We start from the raw sequence: 19334 nt of genomic DNA, 5'->3' as shown, positions 1-19334 counted from the left end.
TATAATACATAACAAGAGAAATACACCTGAGGGTATTATCTTGTTTTCTTCTAAATATGAAATTAAATTATTGGAAAAAAACAATGCAAATGCATTATAAGAAATACCAAAAAGCTAAAGTATACAAAATAAAACTGAAGGGAAAGGTGTTTGGAAGATCATTTTTCTTCAGATATGCCTAACCGACTCCATATAAGGACTTAAGCATGATGGCATACAAAAAGTCAGTGATTTAAAAAGTGATTTAGAAATAATAGATTTATAAGGCCATAAGAAGATTATTTTATATGCTTTACAGACAAGCAGATAATTCATGCCCTGCGAACAGGCTTTAAAATAAAACTGTTAAACTGAAAATATATTTATTTATTTAATCCGCTTAGTTCAGGCTCAGCTCTTTCTGCAAATTAAGTTTATGGATTTCATATGATATTAGGATATGGGAAATGAGGCCCTCCCGATATCCGCTCCAACATGACTTATTGTGTTTTTGCTTGTGTTTGTCTCCCTTTTATTTCACTTTGTTGTTGGTGGGATGTGAAAAAGAAAATGGAATGAATTATTAAATGATCCGTTGAACAATCACAGAATGATCACACATATCTATTGATTTTCCCATTTGTCTTTACATCTGCAATATGGAAACTAGAAACACCCAGAGAGAAAACACTGTGCTCCAAATGATATGCAGTCAAATGGAAAAACAGCGTTACAATGTTTATTTTGTAACGGAAGTCAATTCAACAACAAAGCTAGAAGCGGCAAATAGCCATGTACAAATAGTTAAGTACCCAGTGTAATATTACAATACAGAGATGTGTTATGAGTTACAAGAGGTAATCTACAGAAAAACTGTTCTGGGGTTTAACTATTAAGAAAAATCAACTAAATTAAAAACTATTAAGATAATATTAAATTATATAAAATAGTTCTAAAACAGGTTACTTCAATGCAGCAGCAGCTGATATAACTGTACGCTCCAATTAAATCGAGATGTACTGTTAAACAAATTGTTTTGTTAGATTCTAGTGTGTATTCCAGCAATTTCCACGGCTTTCTAGCTAAGAAAGTTTGATACGCAAAGGATTTTCAATACAATTGTAAGCATATTCATTTCATTCCACCATAAAATGTCACACTGATAGCTGAGATGTATGCAGTCTGCTCTCATTAATGCATTAAATGAAAACTCTTGTCAAATGAGATCAAAGGCCTTGTTAAGACTGCCTTAGATGTTTGTTCTAGGTAGTTTACCCCTGCTGGAATCAATACGTTCTTCACTATTTGAAGACTAGCTGTTTGTAAATGTGCCTGTTTTATATTATTGACTCTGAGATAACTGCAGAATCAATGTTGAGCCAACCATTTGGGGGGGTTTTAGTGACACAAATTAAATACACACAGCAGAACAAACACAACACATGCAAAATTAATAATCGTTTAAGGGGAAATACAATTACAAGTAAATATAAACTGCAACCTGTGGAAAAACTGACTGCACCCTTAATGTTTTAAGTGTCCTTTCACTCTTAGCTTCCCCAGTGACATCTTTATTCACACAAACCTGTGCATCTTTGAACAAAAAGCCATCCTTTGCTCGGGAGTTAAGGAATCCACAACAGACAACAACAATATGGCAACCTATTTGTTCTCTAAATTAAATCCTTGAAGCTGAGGAACTGAAGGTCAGTTATGTACTGCTACAATTTGCTTGTATTGTTCTATTCTCTTCAGCCAGATAAGTTGGTAATACAGAGTTTATAATTTCACTCAACACTATTTCTTAATTGGCTAGGCTGCAAGAAAGGCTTAACAAACCTGTAAACTGACAAAGCTGGAAGCAGAGGACACATCCTCAAAGCAGTAGACTTATTGATTGCAAGAAGATTGCCAAGCACTATAAAAAGACAAGAAACACAGTTGAACTAAAATATGTGAGAAGGCTGTCTTGCATTGATTTTTTAATCTAAATACAAATGAAATACCAACAAAAGAAAATATCTGAATACACCATGCTAATTTGCTAGGCATGCACCAATAAGAAGTTAATTTTAATATATTTTGTGGTATACTATCGTGAAAGGCTTCAAGGCCAAGACAAATCTGGCTGTTATCCTTAGGTACCATTCTTGGAATTCACAATAACTACCAGACCCATAAAAACAGATAGGCTTCAATGTCCTTTTCTTTATATATCTCTTAAAGTAAAGTACTCAAAACCCAATCTGACCTCACATCATTTAACAGGAATTTGATGGGAGTTCTTTTCAATAGATTTAAATAAAATATTCTGCTGATTTACAGACGCATAATAATTTAGTTTTTGGGACTTAAAGCATATTTGTTTTTATTGAGATAGGCCTATGTGTTTTTATATCTTTCATTTTTCAATGGCCATGACTTGATAGGTTAGCAGCTAAACTCAGACATTTCTGATGAGCTGTATACAGTACATCTCTGTGCTATAGCTTCCTCAATTCACATCACCTGCTCTTAGTAGGCTCTTCATCAATACAATACCTAGCTACAGTATAATATACTTACAGACTATTGACAAATGAGAGTTTGCTTCAAGGTACAACCATGCATGACTATCATCCTCAGTCACAAGTACAGTCAACGTCGCACTGCTGCCTGCACCTTGAAGTCCCAGTTTTGAAGAATCTATCTTCTGATGCTGATTGCCTCCATTTCCCATCTGTCACTCAAAGAAGGACAAAGCTCATTGAAGCTAACATACTGAAGATGCAAGGTCTTCTTGTGCAAACTCTTCAATGGGTACTTCAGTGCAAACTGTCTGACAGCATCTCTAGGTTGAATCATCTTTAAAACTTTATTTTTTAAAAGATAACTTTTGAAACTCAGCGCCCAAGACAGGCCTTCTGGGTGATAAGGTTTCAGGCAAGGTATTGCTCAAAGATGGAAAGTAACTTCATTTGGCTTTCTTTTTTCTGTCCAAGATGCACTCTTATCATCCTATCAAGATATTTAGTATTGCTTGTAAGTTTTTTTTATGTTTTAAATTTAAAGCAATATATTGATGAGAAAATAATACAGTTGAATAACAATACAAATGCAGAATATTAGACTATTTTAATAATATAATTTAGTAGAAGTGATGCATGGGAAATACTAAAAAAAGTGAGAGAGTGAAGTGGTGTAGAATGAATATTGCTGCATCAGGGAGTCTAGCCAGGAGAGAATTGCAGTCATCTTTCAAGGCGAGAACACTACCCAAAGGAGGAGGGGCCTATGTTGTTACCATGGGACTCAGTGAACCTGTCTTGTATAACAAAGCTGCCTATTGGCCACTTTACTTCCACCCCATCTGCCTGTATAAAACTCCTCATGTACAGTGGAACAGCTTCTCTTTGCCATTCATCCCTCAGGGTCCTCTTCAGACTCGTGATCACAAATATAAAAATATAAAATAGAGACATTTCTCTGTCTTAATGTTATATGAATTCAGTAAAACTGAGGTTGGTCTGGGGACTGATGGTATTTTTGCCGGAGTGGCCAGACTGCATTTTTTTTTTGGTTTCAGGGGGGTGGGGGGGAGAATGTTGCTGTGGACCCCCTAGCACCCCCTCATAGACCCCTTGGAGGTCGTGGACCCCAGTTTGGGAACCTCTGTGCTATGGCATTACTATTATTATTATGATTATATTAGACATATATATTGTATTGCTTGCTTATGGATGTTTTTCTTCAAGGGTTTCTTTCACAGATTGTTTTCTAGCAAGAGAGCAGCGGCAATAAATCCATTAGGCCCGGCCGGGTCCCCAGTCTGCCACCCAGATCCATCTGTCCAGAGGGACTCCTCTAATGGTGTAACCATCTGCTGTAGCCCACAGCAGCACCTATAGCCAGATCTGTCTCATCCTGGGCACCTAGGAGTCAGAATATCTTCTGCTGTCTTCCCTAACACACATTGAGAGCCTGACACCACACCAATTTCACCACAATACTTAAAAAATAAATAAGGGACTTCTCCTTGCATCCCAGAGCCTGAGCACTTGGTGGCACACTGTACACTGTCATGGCTTCATCTTGGGCCCTTTTTCAAGGTGCTCCTTTGTCTGATGTCTGTGCATCTGTGAGCTGGGCCTCGCTGCAGACTTTTATTCAGTTTGACAGACTGCATTCTATTGGGTTCTGGACTCTGAAATGTGCAGTTTTGTCACACAACACAATGCCACAGATGTCTCAAGTTTTGAAGGAGTGTGCAATTGGCAGGCTGACTGTAGGAATGTCCACCAGAGCTGTTGCCAGAGAATTGAATGTTCATTTTCCCGCAGCCAATTGCAGGCTCCCTCAAAACTTGAGACTTGCAATATATATATTAAGGCCTAATCCATGTATTTCCATTGACTGTAATTCAGTAAAATCTTTGAAATTGTTGCATGTTGCATTTATATTTGTATTCAGTGTATTCAACAGTTTCTTGATGAATGGACCATTAATAATCCACCAACACTTGCTGAATTTTTTCTTAATTTGAAAATGTTTTTGTTAAATGGAAGTTCTTACACTCATGTTACAGACATCAGCATAAGTATAAAATGGGACCATCCATATCAGTTGTGTTGAAATACAATTCTTATAACAATACAAGGGGAACACACCTGCAATGTACCTCAGTTTTATTAACCCAATTTTTGCCATATTTACTTCCTTTCATGAGGACTTGAAGTACTTCTTGCATTAGAAAACAACATTAAGCTTTGGAGTACACAAGCAACATTTCTGAAGACGGGAACAGTAACTGAGTAAAACAGATTGTTATGAAATAAAACAGTATGTATTTTGTTTGAAAGAAATCATACATGTATGTGGGTATGTGCAGAAATAATATATAATGCAGTGGTTACAGATACTTAATTCCAGTAAATCACTTAATGACACCATTAGTTTAAAAATCCCAAATGTTTTCCCAAATGATATGCAGTCCATGGCATATAGAGGTCAACATCATGCAATAACATATAATCTGGTGTAATGCTAAAGTGGAATGACTCATTAATACTGTATGGCATTAATTATAATTTTATATTAACACAGATTCACTTTTAGCCCATTTAGCCATAACCATATACATTACTTCCATATTGCAATACTTTAACATAAGGTATTATGATCAGCCAAAGTTTTTAAGTATATATTTATTATTATTAACTGATTTTTTTACACATTTACATTTACTTATTTGTAGTTTGTAAATTATTAAACAATAATAGAAATGTGTTTTGAAGCAGTATTTGCACATTCAGCAATCATTATTTGAATTAAACATAAAACATATAAAGCCTTTGTAAAAGCCTGACACAAAAAGGGAGAGAGTCTCGGGTTCCGGTGGTGTCCGGGTTTTATTGGGGTTCACAGGGGACAAAACAAATGGGGGTAAGACAAGCAAAGCAAAACAAAAACATCCACACAAAATAGGGGGCTCCGGGCAGTTAGGGTTAGAAGTCTCAGTCCTCCTTCTTGCCGTTTAGCTGCCTCCATCGGGGAGGGAGAGGAATTAAATAGACAAGGCACGGCTGCCGGTGACGTCACAATCGCCTCAGTGCTCATTGCCCGCAGCCGTGAGTCCGCAGCCTGTTAGCGAGGGAGCGGACAACACAGCTGCAGCACATGAGCACCTCATCAGCGGGCGTCAGCAGCAGCCGTGCCGTGACAGACAGCGGGCTGTCACAGCCTTACATTAAATACATTAAATAATAAATAAAATACATAAATAGGTTTTAATCAAATCCAAATGTAGTGAATGTTATGATAGATATAGATTAAAACTTAATTTTGATTCCATTCATAAATGTAACAATCCATATATAAATCTAAACATACATTATTAATATCCAATACAATAATGATTAAATGTAACTATTGTAAAACTAGACATAAACCTATGAGTGGAATTTATTTTTAATAGCTGAATCTTTTTAATTTATTAGTGAAAATTCATGATCATCAATGATTGAAACCATTTTTTCAAAAACAGCCCATGGGATTGCCTTAAACTCGGAATTCCGCCAAAAAATCTGAAAACTCTCATGTCTGATATTGTTAAAAGCCACCGTCCTCCAATCCATCACTGGCCATATGGTCAAATAAATGACAAAACTGCGTATTCATTTAAATGAGTGGCTGAAGAGCCCTACTTCTGAAACTATCAACAGTGATAATGTGGGGAAAGAGTAAGTCCAAAAAGGGTCAACTATTAAAGGGATTAAGAATTTATAATGCAATTTTTAAGATTATGGTTATCAGAGAAGCTGAAGCATCGCATAATTGTCATGCTACTCAAAACGTGTCACCAAAACCAACATTAGACAAAAAACAGCAGCTTTTGAATGCACAATGTCATAGGAAATCCTTTCATTGATCTAAATGGTAATCATTTTGTGATATTACCATATTGGAATACAATTCAACACAACACTGGGCAGAAAATGTTATCACTGACACCCCCTTATGGTTAGGAAAAAATTTCTATTGTGTGGGTAATTGAAAACCAACCAAAAAATATGTCATAATCTCCTTAGTGGCCCTTTACATTACGTGTAGAAAGTATGCACTATGTTGGATCCACATCATGATACATTAAATTGTAGCCAGTTGCTACATTTTTCAGTGTGACTGGTGAGGCATTGTTAATAGAATGAGCTGGCAGACCCTTTGTTCATTTGGGATACAATGTATCTGTATGTCAGGTACCTGAAGCACATTTGTTTACCATGTTTAGAAAATGTGGAATTAGATAATGTTTGAACTCCTCTGAAGCATGGTCAACTTTGCTGGCCTAAAATGGTGCAAGAACAACAATGATTGGTTGAATAATGTAAGGTTAATTGAGTTTAAGTAAGGAGGCTGTGGAGGCTAACCAAACTGGGTAAACTGTTAATTTATGATGTATGGCGTGTAACATTATCTTGTTGGAACAGAATGTTGGAAGGCATGGAATTAGAAAACAATTTAGCAATGGAGAACTCCAAAGCATTCCCAACCTTTTTGTATGGTACTCATTTAGCCCTCACAAAAAGACATTATTACTGATGACATTCACCCCCAGACCATAATGTTTTCAACACCAAATTAGACAGCTAGAACAATGCAGTCAGAATGAAATGTCTAAACACATCTTCTCCTTATGAATATAGCCCCAGAAGTTTCAAAACATTTGAAAAACAAACTCTTCTTGTACATCAGCAGCACAGTACAATAATATAATATTACAAGTGCATTATTATTTGTTTAGTATTATTTAACCCCTTGTACATTGTGACATGTTTTTTTATTTTATTTTATTTTTATTACAAGGTTTTGGGGGCTTTTTTGAACTACAATTATTTCCCTGTACTATTTAATTTTAATGGATTTTTGTAAGGCACAATGGAAAATACCTTCCTTTTATTTTTGCAGGATCCAATAATGTACAGATTTTTATAGATACACATCAAATCTATCCTCCAATAATATTTTTATTTTTTATTTGAAGTGGTTGTATAGAGAAAGACACTCAAACACATACAGGGAAAAGCTGACAAGTGTTGGCATCTCAGATATTATAGGAGTTCATTACCAATCTCAGTGCTTACTGTTGCTCTGGCAGGAAGCTAAAGTGTCTTAAAACTGTGTCTTTGGATTATGCTTTACAGAAAAAAATCGACAATCTTTCATCTCTGTGGGTAACAATACAAAATAACTGATATTTATATTCTTCTGTGTCAAACCAGGGTGCTATGTAATTATAACTTTGGCAACAGTTATGCATATCATAAGGAAGATGCCAAATGACTTGCAGATCAATATCACTTATTTTAATTGTCTATCAATAACGTGCTGAAAAAAAAATGAATACATGATTTTGCACTGTTGTTTCATAATATAGTAAACGGCTTTAATTATGCACCACTCACAATGTATAGGTCTAGAATAGATTCTGCTGAGTCAACTGGTCTAAAGCCAAAACAAGGAGATTAGCATTGACTAATACTATTATTACTGCAGTGTTTTTGCACCAGGTAAGTTTAAAGGCTACAGCGCTGTCATAGTCTAACACCTAAGTAATTGAAGCAGAAAAGTAATTGGACAGTAATTGGACAATTGGATACTCAGCTGTCTCAGCTGTTCCTTGGCCAGGTGTGGAAACCCAGCATCTGGTGATGTCTATGGGTTCCAGACTTCAGGCAGTCATTGACTGCAAAGGATTTACAACCAAGTATTGAAACTCACAATTTAATTAATGATTATGTTAGTTTGTCCAATTACTTTTGAGCCCCTAAAATTGGGGGGACCACATATAAAAATGGGAGTAATTCCTACACCATTCACCCAATTTGGATGTAACTACCCTCAAATTAAAGATGAAAGTCTACACTTAAAGCACATATTGACTGTTTTCTTTCAAATCCACTGTGGTGGCGTACAGAGCCACAATGATGACAACTGTGTCACTGTCCAAATATGTATGGACTTAACTGTATGTAAAACTATATAGGTCTGGTATCCCTTGCCCGCAGTGCTGATTTCTGAGTAGATGTTGATTATAATGATGCGTTTTGTAAACTGAAAGAATGCCATGCTGTTGAAAGCCATATGATAGTGGCTCCCCAAAAGTGAGTTGGTGAAAAATGTGCAATATGTAGATTCATTTTCTGAATTGTTTCAAGTAAATTATTTTGATGTGTGTGTGCACATGCGTGTATTCACTGACAGTTACGTACTTTAACAACGATTTCTCCACGAAATAAATACTTTTACATTTTACATGTCAAAGTTCCTCAAACATTGAAATTAATTTTATAAAATTTTCTGCATTTATTGCAAATTAAAAGCAAATTTTGCTATCCCGGATCAAAAATGGTAAATTACCACTTGACCCAGTAAATAATATAAATGGAAAAAATACACACAGTGGGGGGAGGGGGGGTCTAATTTAGTTAAATTAATATTCCATTATTCAGGGGAAAATAATTAAAGATAATTAACGAAATTTACATTTCATCACAATTTTGCCATGGTGTACTTCTTCAGGAGGAATGAATATGTCCTTCAACCCACACATCGTCAAATGTACCCACTATATTTCACACAGCAAGCTCAGAATGTCTACTACTTATCAATCAAACCAATTGAGTACAGATTCAGATGAAACTACCAACATCCCTAATCTGAAGTTGCCCGATAAGCCACAACTCACCTGAATCAGAACCAACTGCACCTACTGTATTTTAAAATATAATTAAAATGCAGCTGTAGTACACACTAAGAATGAACTTGCATTAGCAAACAAAAGTTAATTACTAAACATGCTCACTACCAAATGTGAATGGGATTAACTAGTGCTGTTGTCACATGCTATCATTTATCATATCATCTACTGTCCTACTATATTCTGAACATGTCCTCAAAAACAACAATTGGCAGAAAAAGGGAATTCTCAGTCTGGGATTATTTGACTGCCTAATCGAAAGCTACAAAAATGTATGCAATATACCCAGGGGTGACAGAACAGGGGGTGGTCATGAACTGTCTGGAAACCTCCATTGTGATAAGGATAAGCAACAGTTTTTACAATGTGAGGAAAAGCTAGTTGAAGGGGAAAATGTTCTTAGGCAAGTCTAATTTTGAAAAGTAGCACAGAGTACTTTACCTTCTACTTTAGAAACATTTTGAATGTGGAAAGTTATCTTGGGCAATGGACTCCACTGAATATTAGACAATAATGAAATTCTTACATTTTTTATTCAGTTAACTGAAACTAAAACTAAACAATATTTTGAAATAAAAACTAAATTAAAATAAAATAATTATCAAATTAATTAATAACGGAAATTCAATTGTGGAACTATATTTATATTTAATAAGTATAAGTATATATCTGTAATGGCTTCCACACACTTATGCAACGAATGCATGTTCCTCAGCATTATATTTATATATCAATTTATTTTACAATATACCTCATCTGAGTTCTTGCCTGAAGTCTGTAAAAAATAATGCCAAAGCCAGAGAAGTACATTTATTTTTATAACTCCCTGTTGGCCAATTGATGACACTGAAAGGTTAGACAGTTAATTAATTCCTGCTTCAGTGTTGTGAAGATACAGGTAAAAGGTTATCCTCTGATATTTAGGACTGTAATGTATATGAGGATGAACCAAACAAAGTATACATTCCAAGTGAAATGCATGCCTTGGTCTTTAACTCAAACCATGAAGAAAATGATTATTCCTTACAACTGTCTATTAAAAAAGAAAAAAAAAAAGAAAAAAAAAATGCTATTCCACATATTCGAGAACTTTGGAAAGAAGATTTCTATTGATAGTGAAAATTATAGTGATATAGTAAATTGAAAACATGGAAAGAATATGATTTATTGAAAACTTAAACAATACAATGTTTGGTCAGAGAAAAATGCTGATTGTCCTAAATAGCTACTGGATCAAGCATTTTTTTATTTATTTAAATCCTTACAGCAGTATTATTATACTCACATGCTATGTGTAATGCAGGTCTTTAACAATTTTTTTTTTTTAGTATTAGTTTAATGCGTTTAAAACATTTATGTGGATTATGTGTTCCTGTTTTATGTTGTATACTGTTTGAGGTTTTGAAGTGAAAACTACATTGATTCATGCAGTATATTTAAATAAATTGCTCCTGATTGTCTTTCTTTAACATATTATACTACCCAAAGGGGGATGGGATATTGGTCATTGCCATGGTAACTAATGAATGCATTGTCTATCAAAGTCACCTATAGGCTGCTGTGTCACTCAGGTAGACTCCCCCTCTGCCTGCTTTAACTCAGCGACTCGTTTTACCAGAGCAGTTATGGATCATGCATGAACTCACAGTCTTTAGGCTGTATTTTCTTTCTCAGATAACTAATTGCATTCACAACCTATCATTATCTTTGGACTACCCAAAAGGGAATCAGGTATTGTATACTTAAGCCAACATGAGGGAGACCAGCAGAGTACAGATAAGGAAGCCAGCCCTGAGGCCAAAGCCTTCTAGGAGATGAGGCCTCAACTCAAGAACAATAGAAAGTGAGGGGGGAGGACCAACAGGGACCTGTACATCACCAGTCAACAACACTAATGGAAAAACAACAATTGGTTTAACTTAACACACCAACTGGCATGCAGGGACCAACAGGTGCCCACACACCACCAATCAAACAGAAGCAGGAACCAGGCCAATGCCATGCTCTACTGCATGTCAAACCAAGGTCAAGTCAGGGGGAGCGGTTCACAACCTCAACATTCTGAGGCCAATAGCCTACTAGGATGTACCAACAAAGTCAGGCAGACAGGTACATATATTCACAAAGGTGGGAGACGGGGACGCTGCTACATGACCACCAAAAACCACAGGAGACACCAGGAGTATGTGCCAAAAGGCAGCTATGGCTCAACTGAAGTGAACATTGGATTCACTGTACAGGGAGTCGGGCCTGTCACATCCAATCTGGGGAGCCAAATGGAAGTGTGCGGTGAAGCCCAGCTCGCAGCGGCACCAATGTCAGTGAAAGGGGCACCCTAAAAATGCACCCAGGATGAAGCCACGCCATGAGTAGAATTTGCCACCAAGTGCTCAGGCACTGGAATGCAAGCAGACTTTCATGCCATGGCAATAGTGTCAATAATCCAAAGGTACAGGCACTCCAATGCCCACACAGGGTAAAACAAGTGCTGATGGCTCTCCTCCTCCAAAAAGAAGTGAAAGATGTAATGCCATCAACTTCACCACCCTGTTGACATGGGAATGGGAGAGAACCTTAATAAGGAAAAGTGGGGTTAGGCCGAAGTGTATTGCCAGAGCCATCTCCAGCAAAGCGAGCACAAGAGGGATGCACCAAGAGTGCATGCAGCACACTTTGCAGATACAATGGCCAGCAATAACATATTCTTCAAAGGGACCAGGCATCAGGAGGAATTTGCAAATTCAAGAAAGCGCCGGAGTTCTGTGTCATGAAGAAACTAAACTAATAATCAGTTCAGCACTTCACTTTAGCAATCAGTTGAGAGTGTTTTTTGCTGAATAATATTAAATATAATGTTAGACAGAAAAGCTTTTTGTGCTCACATGTCAGATGGAAGTCCCCGGGGACAATGGAAAAAGAGGTTGATTTGTTGTGCGTTGTGCTAGTTAAAGAAGGCATGGGGGGGCCTGAGTGACAGCGCACACTGGCCTATAGATGATGAGTTCATGAGTTGCCATTCCCCTTGACTCCACCACCCTGTCCCTTTCATCTTCCACCAAAAAGCTTGCCGATGCCCTTGATTCCTCTATTTCCTACTCTCAACCCTTTATCTTCCCTGGCACACTTAGCAACATGTTACAGATAATGATTTTGTCATACAGATTGATTAATCAAGCCTTCCTTCAGGTGTTGGACTGCCTGTGCTCACCCCCATCTCCTATTTAGCCCTGCAATTGTGGAGTGAATTTACCATGAGCAACAGAACTGCACAGTGTGTTACGACCTTCCGGCGCTTATTTAAACCATTCTAATCTGCTTAACCTCAGTTGTATTAACTACAATGTCCAGGTCATTTTGTGTACCCATGAAAACAAAATGAAATTGAATCATGTAAATTAACATATAATAGTAAAAAAGCATTGAATATTTCCTTGGCAGAGTTTGAAAGTTGCTCCTTTAGTGTAGAAATCAAAGACAAAGACAAAGAAACAAAGAACAACAACTGGCCAGTAGAGATGTCACAAACAATCCAGCTGCCTGAGGCACATTTAACAATAGCTTTATTCAGCTTGATATGTTCATCGTTATTTCATGATTTTCAGAAGGCTTACTACAAAAAGGCCAGAAAAGTCGTATCTGAGGTGAGGAAATGTATGAGTATCATATACAGATTTTAACTTTGTTTTGAGGACTATGATTTGACTTTTTAATTAATTTAATGTAAATCCCCCCCATGGCATTGTTCTGAACTCGTTATGTGGGTGTTTTTGAAATGCTCATCATTGTTTTGTTGTTTTTGGCTGTACAAATTCTGCAATAGTGCAGACATGGCAAATTAAATATATGCGTACTGTACTTAGTATTTAACTACAGAACTGCATTACTATGTTTAGTTTCCACAATAGTATTGTCAAATTTATGTTGTGGCATTTTGTTGTATTTGCAAACCCTATGTGGATATTTGCATATGTGTGTTTATTTAGAGAATCACGCAAAGCCAAGCATGCTACACATCTTTTAAGAAATACATTTGTGAGAAACAGTGTTTCAAGATCATGCAACGGTAATCTCCTTGGATGTTCCATATGACTAGAAAATAGGGCCCCTGGTACCCAAATTGAGCTCTAATGAGTAAAAATGAACAGCTTGGTTTGATGTGGAAGATACATTTATTTATTTATTTATTTATTTATTTAAACAGGGCCTTGATTTAAATAATAATAAAAAGTAAAAAAGCTACAAGTACAAGCTATGACTGAGACATAAATATGCAGTGAGATTTAAAAACAGGATTATTCAAATGAATGCATTTCTCTGAAAGATTTCACAATACTGGGGATTAAACTGATCCTAGTATTTAGCTATAATGTGGCGCATCACATCTATCACCATTTGAAATCTCAGTAAAATGCTTATTTCTTAAGTTGGACTAGAACAAAAAACAGACTTTTGTCAGACACAATTTTGTTATACATACATTTTCATTAAAAAATATTTTGAAATAAATACCATTAATAGAAAATGCTGCAAAATATAAAGTTACACGGTAGCCAGAATAACAGAAAGAACATCAGATATGCACTTTGGCTGCTATGCATAGACTATGAATGGTGTAAATAATGATAACTGTAGAGTTTACATTGATTGGATGCTGATTCTAGACTTCATTGGTTCACTGGTTAAATTTTTCCAGTTCAAACAACTCAAACTTCTGGAATCTATTTTTTGGGGCTGAATTATATATCAAAGTTTTAAAACAATCCATAATAACACACACACAAGGTACAAGGTACAAGGTACTTACTTACTTTTAAAAGTGAATGTTGAGTTTTCTACTGAATGAATCATTAGCCTGTTCAGTTCAGCTTATTTTGAATCAAGTGCTCTCATAGTAACCTTGAATTGTGCAATACCTAGTTCATGATGTGAACTTTTGATTGTAGACCTCATTCTCGGGCCGATTCCAAGTTTATATATTTCACTCTCCTAAACAGAAACTCTGATTGCCTGTAAATTCTGAAATGATTCCCTGACACGGCTGCCAAGAAATTTAACACAAAATAGTTCTGTACATAATGTCACCAATGTTTAAGTGTTACTCACATGTATCTGTCTAAAGTAAGTCTTAATTGGTTAACAAATATGGATGAACAGAAACAGATGGAAACATTCCATTATACATATTATTAATTTTGCTTGAGGAATAAATGCTGATAATTAAGGTAAAAAACAGAAAAACATCAGAGCATTTGCAATGTTCATCACATTAAATGGTTAATCATTATTTTTGTCTTATCTGGATTTGTTAAAAGTTGATAACCATTAAGGAAGATATAATCAAGCAAGTCGTTCAGTGTTCAATAACTCTAGTAATTAAGAGCATGACTTTAATGAAAATCAGCAGATAAAAGGGTGCTCCAGGACCAAGGTTTAAAAACCCTGCACTAAACTGACTGGATTAATTAATAGAATGATTTGTGAATGATTGGTTAGTAAGCCAAAGCAGCACAGTCTTTATTGATTTATGTCTTTATTTTATGTAAAAAGCTTATTACCATCAGTGACATATTAGGCGAGCCTCAATTTGTCACCCTTAGTATGCTACAAATATGCATTACATAAATAATCTTTTAAATATTAATTCCCTCAGGAGAGCTTTCTGTTTTAATCTGAAGCATCTGCTAGAATGTAGAAATCTCCACAGATCTTGTTCTGAAGGTATCCAGGGGGCATAGGTTATCTTTCACAATAATCTATTTTCCTTGTAACAAGATCCAGTGTGGATTTGCTAACATTAAAGGCCACGGTGGCATGTACATTACAGGACAGCTAAAAAGCTCAAGGAAAAGTAAAGTAATATGCTTTTGGCAATTGGTAAATATGTATCGACCATGTTCCCTTAGAGAGTTTGCTTGGCAAAATAAAAATAAATAACAGACTTCCAAATTTCTGTGCAATAACCATTTAAACTGTGATCATAAATCACATGCCCCGTACAAATGTTATTTATTTACTTCCAATTTGCAGATTTTGCCTTTGGCCAGTTCTAACCAAACTATACTCTGTTCTGTAACATTTTGGGAAGGGATTACACCAATGCCCGTAACATAAATGCCTCCTCAGATTAAGGTTTCTTGTGTGAATTAGCTAACCTTTCTTATATCTCACACATAGGAGTTTGATCAGATAGAAAATAAGAAAACTCCAGCATTTGCTTACTGTTGTTTAACTGCATAATTAAATATAGACACTAGCATCAGAATTACCTAATGGTTAAATGAAAAGTGGGTCAATTGCATCAAACAAAAGCATGTGACTAGTCGCGGATAATCTCGTAATTAGTCCTCAAAGTCTAGAGTAAGTTAGTGTGCTAATAAATTCCAACTGCGGTGAACCACGTCTCTCACAATAGTCTCCAGCTGTGGACTAAAATGTTACCAATTGCAACTCCAATTGCTCACAGCTGCCCGTTAGATGTTCCTGATACAGCGGACTCAATTAAATAATCAAATAAGGAGGTCTAAACCCCAGGCTTCCCATACTAACTACAGTTACGTGTTGAATGTAATTAATTTAACACTAAAATCGTATAACATTACTCACGTTTATGAACTGTAGATCAGTAATCAGAACATTCAAGAATTACACGACATTAAACTTTAAAAAAATGTAAGCCATTAAATAATATTCCAGAAGTTAATGCTTTCAATTATGTGCAGTTAATAAACAGCCCATTAAAAGAGACACACTTGTGTAACATTTGCAATTGCAAGTATGGATCATACGGGATCGTTTGGTGTACAAAGAGTTCACTCTATAATTTCATTATCTTGAAAATATCGCTGCCTCAATGTCCCCTTTATTGTATACAGTGGAAGGGCAGTTGTATTATTTAGTTTGATTCCACATATTTAGGTTACTAATAGATTATAGTAAAATATCAATTTTCCATTGAACAGTAATGTAGCTGAACGTTGCTGGCACCCTCTATGCCAGGAGGAAACATGACTTTAATTCCCAACTGCAAACTAAATTTACACTAATTGTGATTTTCAACTCTAAAGTTCATTGCTATTGGAACTAGTTTAAACCACAGCTGGGGAACATCCCACTGGTACTGTTCTCCGGCTAGTCTCAGTGAAAATGTTATTGTTGCAAAACAGGTATGCAACTTCAAAATGTAAGTACCTTCTGCTTTGTCTTGTGTTTAACACAGGAACGGTGAAAACACTGTAAAAACAATGTGTGATGGTAACAAAAAGGAACTTGGAGTCAAGCTAATAATGTCAAAAAGAGAAACGTTATATGCAGCAATTCAATATATTTTTCAATGGCACACAAAGTTACATTTTAGTCTTATAGCCTGGGTAATTGTACAGAATTACAGAATTTGTTTAATGAAGTGAATGTCCAGCAGGCAAATGTATTGACTTGGTGATAAATCCAGGTTTCTTGTGCCTCAGCAATACCATAGTACATATCTAATGACTTCACCCTATATGAATCTAATACACCTGCATAGCTTCAGGTTTTATGGTGTCGTTCTTGCTGCAACTAATATTCAGATACCAAATGACTGAAGTAATTTACTTCCTGTAACCCAGTCCTCAATGATTGTCTGGGGAAATAAGTATGCTGGTCTCTGCATTTTTGTCCCTAGTGTATAGCTCCTTGTTAGCTACAACAGTGAGCTAAACTCATGATCTTCATTACATTTACTTATTGCTGAGCTTGTGCATGATCCTTAAAGTTCAACTCACAGAAGCACATTTTTTGACGATGAAATGCAAAAGCCTCACAAGATGAAATATGCCCCATGGAATCAATGTTGAAGAGGACATAATCATGCATTCTAACTATCTTTGTTGAACACTGATATATTAAAGTATCTCTCATTGCATCAATGTGTGTGTGTGTGTGTGTGTGTGTATACACACACACACACACACACACACATAGACCCTTGATGAATTGTAACTAATGATTTATTCATTAAGATACACAGGTGTACATACTACTTTTGGTTTCCAATACATTAAAATAGCATATTTAATAGCATTTCAATAGCATATACATGAAAAATAGATACATATATTTCAAGATTTTCAAATGTAGCAAACCCCAGCAATCAGTAACTGAATCATCCTTTAGCTTTGATAACATAGAGCAGATGCTTCCTGTAGCATTTTAATAGGTTTATCAACTCTCCAGGGTGGTAATTCAACCACTCCTCCATATACAATTCCATCAGTTTAGGGCTTCACAGCTTGTGCATGTGGACATTTTTCAGCTCATACCATGCATGTTCTGTTGGATTAAGGTCTGGATATTCTGGTCTGATAAGGTCTGATTTTGTGCTCTCATAACCATTTAGTTGAACTGGATATGTTTTGATTCGTTATCATGTTGCAAAGTCCATTTTGAAAAAAGATAAAAAGGTAGTCAACTATGAATGTCTTGAATGTTACTTGATTTTGTTGGCTAAAATATCTTGGTCAATTTTGAAATCCCTTCACCACTTAATTCTAACGAGGGCATCCGGTCCAGGGATTGTAAAACGGATCTACCTCCATGCTTGACCAAGGATTACATTCTTCTTGACCTATGTTTCACTTTGTCTTGCAGCACATATACCTCCATGCCCTAGAAGTCAGTTTGTGTTACTAAAAATGGTCCAAATAAATGTAATTAAGATGCTTTTTTGCTGAAGTAAAGCTTTTTCTTTTTAGGAATGCAAACCAGTAGTATATATGATGCAATGTTGATGGAGGTGTCTGAATACCTTTGAATGTAATTGATTTAGTAAATATATATATAACTATTTCTGACATGTTCTAGATACATGTGATAGTGGTAGTCATACATTCTTAATGTTTTAATATTATACAATACAGAGTATAAACTTGCATTTTCTTGCTCAATCCTTTTAATCTGTGACTGTATTTATAAGGCTGTCCATTAATTGCATTTATTGTTCTACTATTGTTTTCTATAATTAATAATAATAATAAATACTATAATAATAATTATTATTATTAATATATCATTATTTATGTGGAATTATACATTCAGATACCTTACCGTGAGTAAATACACTGTAGGAATTATTTTATTAAATCACACAAACAAGATTAAAGTTGAATTATAGATGGGCCTGTCACAGTTCATAATTGGTCTTTTCTTCTATAAAGAAAAATGCCAACTATGACAGGTTAGCAAAATAGCACAGAATTACCACTGCAGAGGGTCTCAGAAGGTTATGCTTCAAAAACATGCTACTAATTAGAGCGATTCACTTTTTGTTTCATCTGAATTATAGATGACATGTGATTATGGATTTTGTTGATAATTAGCAGCCTACAAAGATCTTTTTTGTTCCTCATTCTTCCACAGAGAATGCTGGAAGGGTTTACAAAAACAGCAATCTGTCAAGGCTATAGGTTACTGTATTCCAACTGCCATGAAATGAGATTAATGAATGTGTTTTTATTGTTTTATTTTATTTTAATTTGTATTAATACATTTTTTTCTTTGTCATCCTACACAGATAACAGAACCCATAAGGCAATTACCTGATAAATAAACTTGGTATGTTTTGTTTTTGTTTTTTGTTTTATAGTGTTAAAATGTTATTAAAGAAATTCAGTTAAAGTTATTGAAAACTTGTTTTGTTTTTCAAAACACACTGCATTCAGGTCTCAGGTATGATATATGTACTGTGAAAAGGGAAGTCACAATGTTAATAATTTCTCAGATGGTTATTGTGTGGATTTTTTTCATGATACTTGTGATAAAATGATTATATATATATATATATATATATATATATATATATATATATATATATAACATGTATGTCTGAAAGCAGTACAGACTACTTTTAAGTTTAAGACTCAGTCAGTCAATATTGCCTTCCCCCAGGGATTAGAACAATATTCTTCTGATATATGAAGTGGTGGGGTTTCAGAGAGAATCCAATCATACTTCATTGTTTTTCTTTCTTTCTTTCTTTTCTAATTGAAAAGATCCTTGTCTTGGTCTTTTCCAATGATTCACATTGTTTTTTATGGCTGTTCAAAATGTCCTGCTTTGGTGGCAAGTGGTCTAAGGGACTTGACTG

The sequence above is a fragment of the Amia ocellicauda genome, chromosome 13 (assembly GCF_036373705.1).
Source record: "Amia ocellicauda isolate fAmiCal2 chromosome 13, fAmiCal2.hap1, whole genome shotgun sequence".
NCBI classification, from domain to species: Eukaryota; Metazoa; Chordata; class Actinopteri; order Amiiformes; family Amiidae; genus Amia; species Amia ocellicauda.
This window is presented reverse-complemented; position numbering follows the sequence as displayed.